Genomic DNA, 15530 nt, shown 5'->3' with positions numbered 1-15530 from the left:
AGATTGAAAATGTAAATTTTAACCTCAATTACGCAACTTATTCTAGCCATTTAGTTGAGTTTGATGAGATTAATTAATACTCTCACACTTTTTTTTACAAAATGGTGGCAAGTTAGTTGCTAACCCAACATGACGTATAACAATAAAATAATACATAATATAATAATAATACATCAGAAGTAAAATAATCACACATAAGTAAAATCAACATCAAAAGTAATCGCATAAGAAAAATCAAGTTATCATAAGTAAAAATAATAAGAAAGTTGATATTGACAAATATTACACTGATGAACCTTTGAATTTAAAACTTCGCGATCATATATAACCATATTTACTATATTTCCAATTGATTGTCCAAGTGTATAATTGGTTTTTCAATTCCATACGTGCATCAGTTGTATTTCTATCATCAAAGGCATGTATCTGAAAATTATAACAAAGCCATTAGTCTATTTAATAGATGAAATAATCAAACTGAAATATTTTTTTTCCGGTTCATTCTACGAAAATTACTTTTTTTGAAAGTTGTAACATTTAACTAAATGTGATTAATTTTTTCAGTTTTTGTATGTTTAGATACCGGTTTATTTAAATTTTCAGTGAATAAAGTAAATAAAGGATTTTAATAAAAAATTTAAAATTTATAAAAATTTAAATCTTCACTTATGAATAAAAAATTTCGTATGAGTCGTATTAATGTTTAGACCTTGATTAAAAATTTATCCCCATCCTTGGATTATTAATATTTCCTCAAAATTTACAACAAAAAATTTTTAATTTTTATTTCATTTTCTGAATATTTTTGGGGGGCTATTCGAATATTACACAGCCATATAAAGGGGTCTGATATACTTTAATTTTCACAGTAATAACTGTCCTAAAATCATTGAATCAATGCAAAAATTATTGTATAATATTTTGAGGTAAAAAATGGATTTTACCGATGATAAATGCAAAGAGCTGTTACATTATACCATAATTTGATCTGGAAAATTTTACGGTAGACATTTTTTGATATTCCTAAAAAAAATCAATGGTATTGACCAAATATTCCTTTTTTAAATGCTTATTAATCTAAGCAATTACTTTGATAACATAAAATAATACATTGGAATTAAAATCAAAGGAAACTTTAAAAAATATGTTTAAAGTTATGAATCAATTTACAATAAAAAATAAAGCATCATAATAAAGTATCATTTTTATTTTTTTGTTCAAAAATATTTCAGTTTTTATGTAATACTCAACCAGGCACTTTAATAAACCTTTAGATAATAGAAATGTCTTCTTCAAGTTTAGTCAGCCCATTTCAAATCTAGAAAAAAGACAAACAAAATTTTATTAAATTACAAAAGTTAATTTATAACTATTTAATAATTTAATGTTATCATTCGTCATTCTCGTTGAATATTTCAATGTTTAAGTTGTAGGCTAATTAGGAATTTCAGCACTTTTCAAATATCGCCACCATTTTGCAAACTGGAAAAGTCAAAAAGTCACTAATTAATCTGATTCTGCTTAGGCTCATTATAAACAACTAATATGCTTTTCGAGAAACAGAAAATTACTCAATCTCCCTAAATAACATGAAGAGGAAAACCACGAGAACCTACCACGGTTTTCCTGACGGCAAGGGAACTCTAACCCATGATCCGTCTACCACTGAGAATATTTTACTTCAGCACTGTGGTCGATGCAAGCCGGATGCGGAATTCGTATCGACCAGCTATCGCCGGGATCGAACCCCGATTCACCTCATTGGAAGGCGAACTCTCTATCCCCTGAGCCATCGCTGCTCTCTATCAGTCTAATTGGAAAAATGCTAAGGATTTTTCTAATAAGCCTGGCTCATTGTAAAGTGATGTGAATTGTTCACAAATAATGGGATTTGTCACTTAGCCTACGATATATTTATTTTATGCTCATATTGCTCCCTTAAAGTTCCTTTTGTTATGTCTTCATTTTAAACATAAAAGTTAAAAAATTTTGAACATTGATTAAAATTCTTCCTTTTCTTTGGATTTAATTTAAAGTCTCAGCGTGTGTATAAATTTCGTAAACTTATAATTTACCTATGAAGCTGTAATAAGGATTACTCTTTCATGTAAAAATTCTATTTTTGGAACATTAAATTTATCATGCGTAGATTTAAGTTTGTATTTACTAAATGTATGCTTAATTAACCAAGCGCTTGATACTAGATGCAAGTAATAAAATTATAAAAATAACACTTAAAAATATTTATAACACATTTTCACTGCAAAAATAATTAATGTCTGCCAGCAGTATTTATGAGCACAATTTTTCTTGAGATTTCAATTTTTTTTAATACTTTGGATAAAAAAGATGTAGGTGTAATAAAACAGAAGTTTTCTAAATATTTATTATTATAAAACAAAATTCAATCAAATGTGGCATTCAAAGAAATCCTAGATAGTTTTTGCTTAATATGTAAATGAGTCTGACAAAATTTTATGATTATATAAATCGCTGATTTGATAAATATTAAACTTTTTGTGACAGTTTTCTTTTTTAAAATTTCCTAATTGCCTTTATTATAAAAAGTTTTTCTATAAAATGAAAGGTGTTTTTCCAGTAAAAAAAATTATTATTTAAATAACTTTGTGTTTATATTTATTTATTTTAGTACTTCTATTTAAATTTGTCTAAAATGGGAAAATTTGAAGTATAAAATAATAATACTCAAAAATTGAGCGACAATGATTCTTTAAACCATGCTTTTTTCATCGTTTTTGTTCTAATCATCGCTTTTGTTCATTAAATTAAGGGTTATTTTCATATTGTCTGAATAGCGCAATCAAATTTCAAATTTGTGCTTACATCTATTTATTTAATTTAGTATTTCCCTCTTTATGTTTTACATGAAATGAAATACAAAACTTGTGTGAGGAGGATTTAAGAAACCAGTTTCTATGGCACAAAACCAAATAGGAAAAAGGTTTACTATAAACCAAGCCAATTTCAATGTTTGTATGAATTAAAAATTAATTTGTTGCTTTTTTTTTACTCAACTTTGCTTTTTTTTTAAATTCAAAGTTGCAACTTTTATTTTTATTCGTCTCTATGAGTATTCATCGAATTAAATTGCATACAAAGAAATTGAAATGTATTTTTAAAAGACAAATCATTCAAACATAATACAATAAAACCAAAATATGACAAATCCTCCTATTAATTTAAATCTTTTGCTTCACAACGCAATGCAAAACACAAACACTATCTAAATTTGGCGGTCAATAAACTGTAATAAAATCCAGTTGGCGAAGAACAACTTAAAAAGCCATTTCTATTGATGCGAAATGAAGAGATTACATCAATAAGACAGTTTCGTAAACAGCGCCAATTTCAACGCTCGCGGACACACAAAAGAAAAAGAAGCCAACTTTCAATAAAAGCTTCTCCAATACATTTTAAAGAAGATGTCTACTAGCATTGAGAGTAGTGATTTATACCCCGTCCAATAATAAAACGTTCGGAGCAGCAGACAAAACGGCTTAAAAGTCAATGCCGCAAATTTACGATCTTGTCTAAGTTCTGACTTTTTCGCCGGTAGCCTTATGTCGCTGAATGTTCAAAAAGCCAGTCTGTACTCCACCCTACAGAAAAGATTACCTAACCTGGAATATTCCGTTAGGTTAAATTTGGTATAATGGCGTTAGAAATCGGATTAGAGGGATTTTTTTTACTATCACCACCCTCTCAGGTTGGATGAAGTGTTCAAAATGAAAGGGTTTAAATGTGCATTCGAACACGAAAATATATTACTTGGGATTAAAATTTAAACTCTTTATCGTGTTTCGGTTTTCTTTATGAATAAAAATAAAGAAGAAAAAAAAGGATTACTTTTGGTGCTATTAACCGGATATTCTAACATTCTCACGCAGATGAAATTGCGAGATGGTAAAAATGATGCGACGCAGACACGCAGAGTTTTCTTTTTAACTCATTAGTGAACCACTAACGCAATCACAAAAGAAATTACATGAATATTTTATATTTTACCAAACGTGATATAGCGCTTTTTATTCAATATTTTTACTCCCAAATTTGTTTTTCGTTATGACAAGAAGAAAAATGATAAATTAACTGATTTATGTTGAGACGATAATTTGGAAAATGAATTTGAAAAATTTGATTGTAGTCTCATATTATCTTATATTTTGAATTTTTTGCCTCTAATTTGTAAATGAGAGAGGCTCTTTTCTCCGAAAAAAAGTTTTACAAAATTTTACGTTTTTTTTTTAACAATTTTTTTAAATAAATTTTTCTATTAAAGCAAAAAGAGTTTTTTAAATAACTTTTCGTATTTGTGTAAGAATACATATTTCAACGCTATTAATCTTAATAAACAGAATATTATTGACAAATTGCAATTATTGTTTAGAGTTTTTGATAATTTTAAAGATTGCTTTGCTTTTTTAAAATTAAATGTCATGAAGTATTATTAATGAATTTAAATTAAATTAGTAGAAAATTCAGAAAATCTATAAGAGTATTTACTTGAAGTCCGATTTGAAGTCAATTTCTAATTTTGTTTTTTTCCCCAAAATGTAAACATGACAAGCCTTTTTCCCGAATATTACGAAATTTTTTTTTTTCACTTTTTCAATTAAATCAACAACAGAATTTTTTTTATGTATTTTGCAATATTTTATCCTATTAAACAAAATATAATTTAAAAATTGCAAAAATTGGCTGCAATTTTCGCAATTTTTTATTAATATTTTGTTCTTTAAGATTAAATGTTCCAAAATATTAGTAAATCTGCATACCTGGAAGATACTCGTATATATTCATCGATGATGTAATTGTTTTATAAATGAAATTGATATTGTTCCTGTTACTAATGAAAAAGTGAACTTTGTGAGGAATTCCAGATCAAATTACGTTTTAAAATACCGGTCTTTTGAGTGCATCATCCATAAAGGCAATCTTATCGTAAAATATATTATACTGTAATTATTATAAGAATATTTTTTAATTGGAGTATATAAGGTTTTTTGTTCCGTAACATGGTCCAGAAAAAAATGGATATTGCGGTAAAAAGTGCCAGTTCTTAATACAGTAATTTGATCTGAAATTTTTTACAGTGTAGAACAAATGGAAGAATTAATATTTACAAACATTCTACAGTGAGCCGTGGTTGTTCAGGGGATAGAGCATTTGCCCCTCAATGAGATGATCCAAGTTCGAATCCCACCGTTGCCTGGTTGATACCAGTTTTGCTCCCGACTCGCAACGACCTTCTCTTGGTTTTCCTCTCCATGTAACACAATTTTGGGATAGTTCCATCGGAAAGTCTTGCACGAAGACGAATTTCTCCCAATACTGGACCCCTCGTCTTCTGGATTAGGTTTAAAGTTATAAGGCTATGATGTTGAACATTGATAGTCCTGAACTCAGAAATTTTTCAAAAGCAAGTCGTAATTTTTAAAAATAATGCAATTTTAAATGGTTTTTTTTTTTTTTTTTTGAATGAATGAGAAGTATTAATCCCTTGTTGTAGGCAACTTTGTTCATCTCTCTCGAGATGTGCTTCAGACAATAACTCTTGCTGGAGTTAATGTCCAAAATAACAAAAGAGAAAAATAAATTAAATATTGCCAGATATAAATCTTCACAATTAGGTAAAAAATTTTAAACATATATAAAAGAACTTAATGGAAGAGAGATAAAAACCTTTTTTAATTTAAACTGTTACAATGATATAAGGTTATCATAATGAGTAGTTAATAAGTAAAATTACTTCCTATTTATTTTTTCTTCTTGTTTAACACAATTAGTATTCTTAAGTTCATTTTTTATATGTTTTCAGTCGAATATTTTTCAAATTCAGATAATCATTCACTTCGTTGTGGTTAACAAGAGAACATTACCTCGAGAGAAATTTTTCATGGCAAATTCCGTTTTGTCTAAATTATTATTTCAAAACTTAAAATTTAGACAAAAGTCATTTCAGGTAAACCTGGAAAAAAAATCGAGAATATTCAAAGGCTGAAAAAGTGTTTTTAAATCATCAAAGTGCAGAAAAATTATAACAGGATTATTTCCCCTCTTTTTACTCATGAGAAGTCTTGTCATAAGTTAATTGCATTTTAAAGTTTTTTTTTTCTTTAATGTCTGCATGTTGAATTTTATGTTATGTTTTATTCCAAGTTTACCTACACTTATCCCTTTAAAATTTAAACTATTTATGTAGGCAAGTCAAATGATCAAACAGAAAGTCAAGTTAAATAATATTTTGAAACTAAGCACTTCTAGAAATTTTGGAGTGTGTTGAACCATTATATCTTTCATATTTGCTCCATTCTGAATAAGGTCCTAATTTGAACCAAGTTATAATTTTTCTGTAACTGAATTGCACATCACTGTGGTTCAACTTGAACAAAAACTAGGTACAATTTTACACCTTATTACTAAATTTGCACCGTTTAAGGTAACGGAATTATGGTTCAAAGTTGAATCGATTTTTTTGCGAATACACGATAATTATGCAGTTTTAATGGCGTTTGAAAATATGTTTTAAAATTATGCTAATTTTTCTTCTTACTTTGATAGAGTGGACAATTTTAGATACGAATCGCTTTTGCTGAACAACTGGTAATACCAGAAGTTAAAACTTATTAAAAATGCAATATTTTTAAATTAACAGAATTTAACCAAAGCTTATAAGAAAACAGCCGAATTTATACCTTTCTTAAATCTTAATGATAAAAAATAGTAGGAAATGTATGTAAATTTGTGGAAAAGAGCTTTAAAGGTCGAAGAGAATTACACTCCTCGAAGTTAAAAAATGAATTTAATCGAATTTAAAAGAGAAGTTTCGAAACTTTCTCAAATTGCTCCTAAGCAATAAAATAAATGATTCTCTCTATGAGAAAGAGGAAATAAGTTTTGATCAGCCGTTTCGGACAATAACTATAATCAAGAAAATATGAAAAACTTAAGTAATATGAAGGAGAAAGAAAGAATGAATCATCAATAGAGATTTTTAAAAGCGAATAGTGAATATTTCTGAACAACATTAAAAGAGGGCCGAGATAGCCTGGTTGGAAGGGCACTGGACCCATGTCCAAGAGTTCGCGGGTTCGATCCGATTCCGGCCGAAGACTCCCCGTGTAGTAAATAGTGACTGATACACCTTAAATCTCTCGAGCCGCGAGTCCTCAATGTTCCCATAACAAATCAATACCTCTGGAGGTACTGATCCAGGAGTCTTCTGTGTTGGTTCAAAATTGCAAGGCTACGAAGTTGAACATTACTAGTCGTAAGCCCAAAATAGGGTCGGCTGTTCAATGATGGATATAAAGAAACATTGGACTGTTTTTATTTTAAAGAAAAAATTATTGTGCAAGGAGCTCTAAAGATAACTAATGATTTTACAAATTGATAATAATGAAAAAAAGATTATCTGCTTTTCGCTTATTTATTCTCCACCAACAGCAACAATATTTGTCAACCGATGGTGCTACTAACTGAGAAAAATCATTAAACAATGTGGCTGGCCCCTATGTTGTACTGAAGGGTAATCGGATAGCTAATACAATGTCTAAAACTGGCTCTGCTGATAATTTGGATGGGCACATGGCAGGACAACAAACCTATTATGAAATTTTCTCAATTAGAAAGATCGATTCAAATGCATTTTGAAGTCCTCCATGGTATTTTAGAAAAAGACCACAATGGGTTCACCTGCTCAGCATTCCTAGGAAACAACAGGCTTCTTTCTCTTACTTTTTGAGGGGCCATTCCATATATCTTACTAACAGTCTTTTACCAACAAGACCGTAGACTCTGTACCGAACAACAGATCAGGTCTGCCTTCATCATGTACTTAAATGTTTAAATTTTCTTGAAACATGATGAGCTTTGATTTCATGGATACGGTACAACATTGGTTGCTATACCATCTGCGATTAGAAAAAGCAAAATAAACTGTTTTCAAAATAACCACATTTTGCAACAGCAACACTGCATAATCTGAGGACAAAATCAACAGACAACCGCATTAATATTTCGATTGGCATGCAGCAAGAAGCATTTATTGATAGTTTTTATAGTCATTAATACCATACGTTTGCGAGCTTTGTTACTCATTTTATAACTTCATGCTAGTGAAATCGCCAGTTCCGCCAGCAGAATGTAGCAAACCGTATTTTTCTACCTCCCTCCACTTGTCTTTTAATTTATTTTTCAAATCATAGGCCATTTTGGTTTAACCCAGCATTTAAGAATCCTTGTGTCCTTGAAATTTTTCTCAGACGCGTTCAATGCTTGGTACCCATGAGAGAAAATCTGGTATCAATGGGGGAAATCAAAAAATGTCATTTTAGCAAAAGATGGCATTAGTGATTAACTAAGCTCCAGCAATTATTTGCCTAGCCTGAAAACTATTTAATAGAAACATTTTAAAAAAATCTGACAAACTTTCGGAGATGATGAATAGACAATTGATACCACTACCTTAAAGCATAATGTCTCAATAGTAATCAATTACGTCCTTTATTAATTTGAAGCGATTATGAGGGACGATCAATTGTAATTAGAGAAAATGTTAACAAAAGAGGTTTTCGTTTAATCTTAATGAACACAGGAAATAAATTATCTGCTGAAAATAATAATAAGCCGTTTCAAGAGTTTAAATACAAGCTAAAATGACTCCATTTTGCGATCTTGAAATATATCTTACTTAGATATTGATCCCCCACTAATCTTAATAACATTGGATATGTTTTTTTTTAATGAATTAATTAGCTTCCTATGTATTTTTTGGGAGGAAACGTAACATGCTTTCTCAATAAACTGTTGGAGTTCTTCAAGGGTGCTATATTTTTACCTTGGCTAATTAAAACACCCCGAATGTTCTCAGTTGGATTTAAATTTGGGTTCAGGGTATGTTAATCAAGAACGTGAACATTTTGTTGAGAAAGCCAATATTTAAGAGAACGTGAAAAATGTATAAAGGCATTGTCTTGTTAAAGAATACAATCCCTTCCTCCCAGGAGGTCTTGGAATAGTGAATACATGCTGCCTCGTTGTATCTTGATACGTTTCTAATGTTTGTTATCCCTTAAGATGTCTGTTCATTGCATGTAAATGCTCCCTAAACCATTAAAGATTTGTTTTTTTGATGCCTTCTAAAGAAAATCCTAGGCTTTTTTCAAAGGTCATGCTGATATGAGTTCCAGGCGTCAGGACCATCTGAGTTCCATTTTTTCTCATCACCGAATAGAACAAATAGCTATTTATTGCCATACGACATGTGATTATTTTTCCTCAGTTCATTCTTTCCAGCTTATGATGTAGTTTAAGACGTAGCTAGAGACAAATTTTTCGCGAAATGATATATTTACATTATCGAGTGCATCTAAATATAATGTCCTTAGATACTGCGTCACCGACAGTGTTTTTTATTTGGTGAATTGACATATATTGCCTTGGTACTGATCTCTGAATTTGCCAAGCAGTCTGAACATTCGCAGCACGTGGATATCTCTTCTCGGATCACGCACAAAATCACTTCTTCTTTTTTCTTTTTTTAACACTTAATAAATACCTCCCTTGGATCTTTTTAAAATGTTTTAAATTTCAGAATTATTATTTTTTCTGATTTTAGCACCTTTTTTTTCTCAGCATCATTTTTTTGTGAATTCAGCAGCTTTCGGCATAATGAATGCCAGATATATTGATTAGAGTTAATCTGTCTGCTTTCATGCTTTACAGGACAACGTCACTTCATCCAACCTACCCCGCATATTCTAAGAAATTCATAAAGAGCTTAAATTTTTCACACAGCAATTTTAAACAAAATTTGTTAGAATCACAAGCATTAATTTATAAAATTCATTTTAATTAACGATTATTTCTGCATATCATTTTATTTTGATTATAATTTAAGAATTTTCCCGTTATTACGATACAATTTTTCAACTGTATGCGAATATCACTATATGTTGAAATTTTTGAAACAGATTAGTACATTAAATTTTGGCATTTTCCCCACACATTTGATTCCATTTTTTCTAAGAGTAAGGGGTGCAAATGAAATTAAGTACTATCATATTGAAATTTAGCGAGATTTCATTTTAATAAAATTACATGCAACAATGCCACCAAACGGCTTAAGGAGTCTTGACGGTGTTCTTTTTTTTTTTTTTTTTTTTTTTTTTTTTTTTTTTTTTTTTTTTTTTTTTTTNTTTTTTTTTTTTGTTTTTTTTTGTTTATTAAAATGCTACTGTCTGCAATATTTTTTGGATTAAACTTTTTTGGTATTTATGATACTCCAAAAAAAAATTTTAATATTTAAAAAGTTACTTCAACGCTGTATTATCTTGGCTAAATTTCGAAAATGTGCTTCGAAGTGGAAAAATAGAAATATCGCCGAGCTGGCGACTTTTAAAGACGTTAAATAACTTTCAATATATTTAAATTGTTTGTCCATTCTACACAGAAAACCTAGATAAGTCTTAACTGCAAGTGGGTGTTATTTATTTTTCTTATCGGAAGACATTCGGTAAAATTATTAAAACAAACACATCATATAAACACTTCTTCAGGCTGCCTGTCCTCCTCGCACAATTCGATGAGAAAAATTTCACACAGCTAGAAAAGAACCATATTTCTATTCTTTGCCTCAAAGTAATCACTCCCACTTTGTCTTCTGGCAAACAAAAACTTCTGCGAAAAAAAGATTCACTCCCGAATATAACTGTTTTATCTTCTTCTTTAGCACTACAGCCTAGATCAGGCCATAGCCATCCGATACAGCCTCTGCTACTGCTGCTTATCCAGCGCCCCACAATTTCTGTTACCCAACAAGCTAAGGTGTTTTTTATTTATTTTATTTATTTTTTAACATTGCCAAGTTATTTAGTAGGTGGCCACCCACCTCTCCTGACACTTGTAAGCATACTAAATGTTAGAGTCATAAATTTTGACTGAGTTAGGGTCGTCCTGTTTCTATAAGCATCCAAGCTATCTCAAGTGATAAAATTAGCTGATATTAATGATGTTTTTCTCTTTAAATCTGTTGCGTAGCTCTTGGCAGTTGAGTATATTGCTTATTATAAATAGATATTGAGCCAGATATTGCTTATTATAAATATTATTGACAAATGTCAGACTCATAACATTATAGTCAATTTTTTATTATATTTCATAATCCTGCTCATAATTTGATTGCCACCGAACAGAATAGGAGGGATTCGGTATAGTTTATTTCGCAGAATTACTCCCCTTTTTTCTCTTATCTTCAATGAATATCTGTTCATTAAATTTAAAAATTCTCACCCCTCCAAATATTTTCACTTTTACATTAAAATATTCTTTTGAAGATCCAAAATCTCAGTTGAATGCAACATAATTGTTTTCTGTTTATAAAAATCCTTTTGTAACTTGCGCTTTCTCGATAAAGAGTTTTTATATACATAATATTTTCCCGTTATTTGAAATTCTTTGACAGATCAAAATCAAGTCCTGGTGGATTTTGGCTTTGGTTTCCGGGAAAATATAAAATTTCACAAAATAAATTTAAATTTAAAAAAAAAATTTCTTTCTCAAAAGGAAAAAAAATAGGAAAGAGAACCGAAACTATAAATAAAAGGATTTTATCTCCAGTGTAGCTGCACACATTGCTGTATTAATGATTCACTTTTAGTAACTATTGATATACTTTGGCAGTGTTTCCCAAAGTGTGGTACGCGTACCCCCAGGGGTACGGGAACAGTTTAGCGGGGGTACGCGTTCTTGTGCGAAATATCTTGCAACTAACGAAAATTTCAGAAAATTTTAATTAAAAACAAAGCCAGTCATGAAAATTTACGATTACGTATTTTTGTTTTTCTGTTTTTTTTTTTTTTTTTTTTTTTTTTTTTTTNTTTTTTTTTGCAGAATTAACAGTTAATAATTAGTGGTGTCAACAGTCAGTTGTGATTTGTAACTTTTGTGCAATTTTTTTATAGTAAAGGTTTGCTATAAATTCCACTTATTTTGATTATTTTAATAAAATATAATTTTTATCCTTAACATGGAATTTTTCACCAAAATTTAAGAATTTTTTTACCGAAAACTTTGTACCAAAAAGAAAAGTAAACATATTTTTTAAAAAATTCATTCATTTTTTCTTTATTATTGGTACACAGCGTTACGAAAAATTTAAAAAAGGGTACGCAAAGGTCATAAGTTTGGGAACCACTGCTTTAAGGGATGGAGTACATAACCTTGAAAACAATTTAGGACTATATTCTATGACAATAATACATTTTTTATGAAATAGGTATATTTAAACATAATCACAAGTCGAGCGGGACCCATCATTAACTTATTTTCGTTGAGTGCGGAATTTTGATCCATACTATTCCTTCCGTGCTTTATTTGAGGCATAGGCTTCAGGGAGAAAAAAGTATTCATTAATATAAATGTGGTTCTTTTCAAGGAGCAAATATTCCAGCCCCAAAATCTCTAATATTTAACAGTTAAACTCAGCGTGCAATGACCGAAAAACTAAATACCATCCCGAAAATAACCAACAATTTGAAAATTTAAAAAAAAGGAAGGCTAGAAATATACCCTTCGAAAGAGTGAGTTTATTAGGAGGGAAAATGTTTATTCTCTACAAGTTTCAAAATTAGTTACTAGGTTCTTCAACCGATGACTCCATTGATTGTCTAAAAATGATGAAGCAATGTTTTCTGCTACATTTAAATCATTACAACTTAAAACTATTCCGACCTCACCGCTTTGTTTCCAGTGGATATTTTAAAAATATTGTATTTACCTCAACGTGTACAAAACCATAAATTTAAAAAAACACCAAATTTCACCAAAAATTTGGCACTAAGTCAAAGCTCGCTGAACTGCAGGGATTTTTATCTTTTTAGCATTATTAGATTGTTGCTGTTATAATGCGCGAAAGGAGCAACTTTTTGCGAGTTTTTGAAAGTTAAGTACTCTTAACAAGCTTCTGAGAAAAACAAGTAAATTAAAGAATTGTCTCCTCCTTTCTTTGACAATTTTAGCCGTTTTACTATTGCCTCAAGTAACAAAGTTGTCACTGTTTATATGATATGAACACATTATAACCTACGTTTTAAAACAATTAATCTAAACTTATTTAAGAATTTTTATTTGGAGGTGGCTTATTTCTTATTGGTCATAAAATGCTTGGTCCATTGTCTTGGTGTAATCGGCGAGAGACAATTTGTTGCGATAGAAATAAATTCAGCAGGTGCCGAGACAGGCAAAACGTTTTCGTGTTTTCTTCGAGAGTCTAAAGGGAGGAAAAAAATATCTTATAAAATATGTCCACGGGAACCACAAAGTGCTTTTGAATTTTGTCCCTTTTAAGAACTTTTAGAAGAAAAAACACAATGGGTGTTTTGTACCATGGCCATGGCGGTCTTTTGCAACTAAGAAAAATCCTGCTGGGTCTCAACTATTTCCGTCTGTGTAAACTGAAGTGGTGAAATACTGCTTGAACGCTGGGATTATCATGAATGGCCTAAATGCTTGGCGCGGATTTGATTCATTTTTGTATGAGGAAATAATGTTCCATTGCGCGCCAAGCATAATATGAACATTGGTCAACTGAAGCATCTTGTTGATCACGTGGTCGAATTGAAAAGCTGCCAGGGCTGCGATATCTTGCGTAAACTTTCCGACAATGGTCCTTTGCATGCTCTGCATGTGGTCGACCACTCAGCTCTCATCCCTACTTCCGATAGCATGAATTATGATGGTTACGAATAACTCATGGGGTGTTGGGAAAACGTCAACGAATTTGACAAAGAAGATAAAATATTCACTCATCGAGAGCTTACCAGTTAAACAGTTTGTAAATTGCCGAATCTCGGGGAAAAATAATATATGATATTTGATCAATACTAAAACTTGTATTTAACTGGTTGGCTGCCTAATCTAATCTATTTCCGTATAATGATAAGATAAACACCAGCATCTGGAAAATTGGAATTATACGTGATGATAGGATTAGCAAAAAGGGAATTTAATTTTTAGACAGAAATTTATTTTATGTTTTGTACATAAAATATGAAAACTGAAGAGTAATTATGATAATAATAAGGAAAAAAAGAAATAACTAAAATTTCGAGAATGAAAAAAATAAAAATAATAAGCCTTAATAAAGCAAATTGGGCATTATTATTTATTAAGTGTATTTGTTATTGGAAATTTGGGTATAAATAACAAATTGAAAATAAGTTGCGTTCGTATTGAAAAACTACTACGAAAATTGAGGGTTTAATCTTTTCCCTTTTATTTTACATAACACCTTATTCAGAAAAAAAACTTGTTTTTAATTTAAAATTGATCAAAAAAAGAGAGTAATCTCATTCTACAACTTTTCCATAACTTATTCAGATTTATTTTTTTAAAAAAATGTCAACTTTTATTGACTTCTTCTTTAAATAAAGAAAAAATTCAAGTAACGCAATTTAACAGGGCATTTATTTATTTATCCAGATTGTTTTTGGAGCAAAAATTGACGAAAACAACTCAATTCGTAACAAAACAAATTCAGTTTTAAATTATATTTTTCTTTTCGGTGCTTAAAATCATTTTAAAATGACAGATCACAGTTTTTAACAAATAAATCAAATTTAAAAAATAATCATTTCAATGAAATTAACTATTTCCTGGCAACGTCCTGGAACAATTTTAAAAAAAATATTGGTGTTAATTCCATAAGCCATAAATAACGACGATTTATACTAAAAACAATGTGTTGCTAATGTTTAAGTTTATGCTTATTAGAATTAATAGTGTAAATTATTCCATAATAATAATCGTGATTTGTCAAATCTAAATACGTTATAACGAAACAATGTATTTTGAGAAAGTATTTTGGATTTCAGAAAGGCATGCTAATTACAATTTTTATTAAATTGTCCCAGGAAAAACCTGATTTTATTTTTGTTACTTCTAGTGATTAGCATTGGTTCAAAATGTTTTTACGATTTCCTTATCGTGGGAATAGATTTCAGAGAAGTACGTAGTTAAGATGTTGCAATGTAACAAAACATAATGACTATGTTGCCAATTTTCAAGGAAATGTTATCTTTCACAGCTTTGTTGCACAAGAGATGACAAGATATCCATGGGAGGTCTCCTTCCCCTTAAAAGGGAACAAAAATTTATGGCCTATAGTCCTTTTCAGGATTGCACAATTCAACTTTTGCATGAAGTGAGTGGGGTGAGAAGAAATATATACGTATATTCAGCCACTGTAGCATGAATTATTTTTGTGACTATTAGAAGTATTTGTTGCGTTTTAAATTTAATTCATCATTTTAGTCTGAATTTTTAAAAAATATTTTGTGCATAAACTTTTAAATTGAAGGAAAATTACAAATAACAGCACTGCCTGATTTTTGGTTTTAAAACGAAATGATCATACAATTTTTTAATTTAAAAGGAAAAAAAAATTTTTTTTAATTTTAAGAAAAAATTTCCACATACAAATAATTTAATTTATGAATCAAATTATGATT

The 15530-nt window shown here is 29.8% G+C and overlaps 1 protein-coding gene and 1 long non-coding RNA gene across 7 annotated transcripts in view; one reads left to right on the top strand and one right to left on the bottom strand.

Moving 5' to 3' along the window:
• The window catches only part of LOC107450669 (homeotic protein antennapedia-like), a 327250-nt gene that overhangs the window by 91961 nt on the left and 219759 nt on the right, over nucleotides 1-15530 (top strand). The gene's annotated exons all lie outside the window — the stretch shown is intronic.
• LOC107450670 (uncharacterized) overlaps nucleotides 240-15530 on the bottom strand; it is a 93823-nt gene continuing 78532 nt past the window's right edge. The window contains exons 7-8 of the long non-coding RNA XR_006225026.2: nucleotides 1252-1318; nucleotides 240-426 (exon numbers count right to left, since the gene is read on the bottom strand). This is a non-coding gene — a long non-coding RNA (uncharacterized lncRNA). The remainder of the gene's footprint in view (nucleotides 427-1251; nucleotides 1319-15530) is intronic.

The sequence above is a fragment of the Parasteatoda tepidariorum genome, chromosome 8 (genome assembly GCF_043381705.1).
Source record: "Parasteatoda tepidariorum isolate YZ-2023 chromosome 8, CAS_Ptep_4.0, whole genome shotgun sequence".
Lineage (NCBI taxonomy): Eukaryota > Metazoa > Arthropoda > Arachnida > Araneae > Theridiidae > Parasteatoda > Parasteatoda tepidariorum.
Note: the sequence above shows the minus strand (reverse complement) of the source record. Positions and strands in the feature narration are given on the sequence as shown.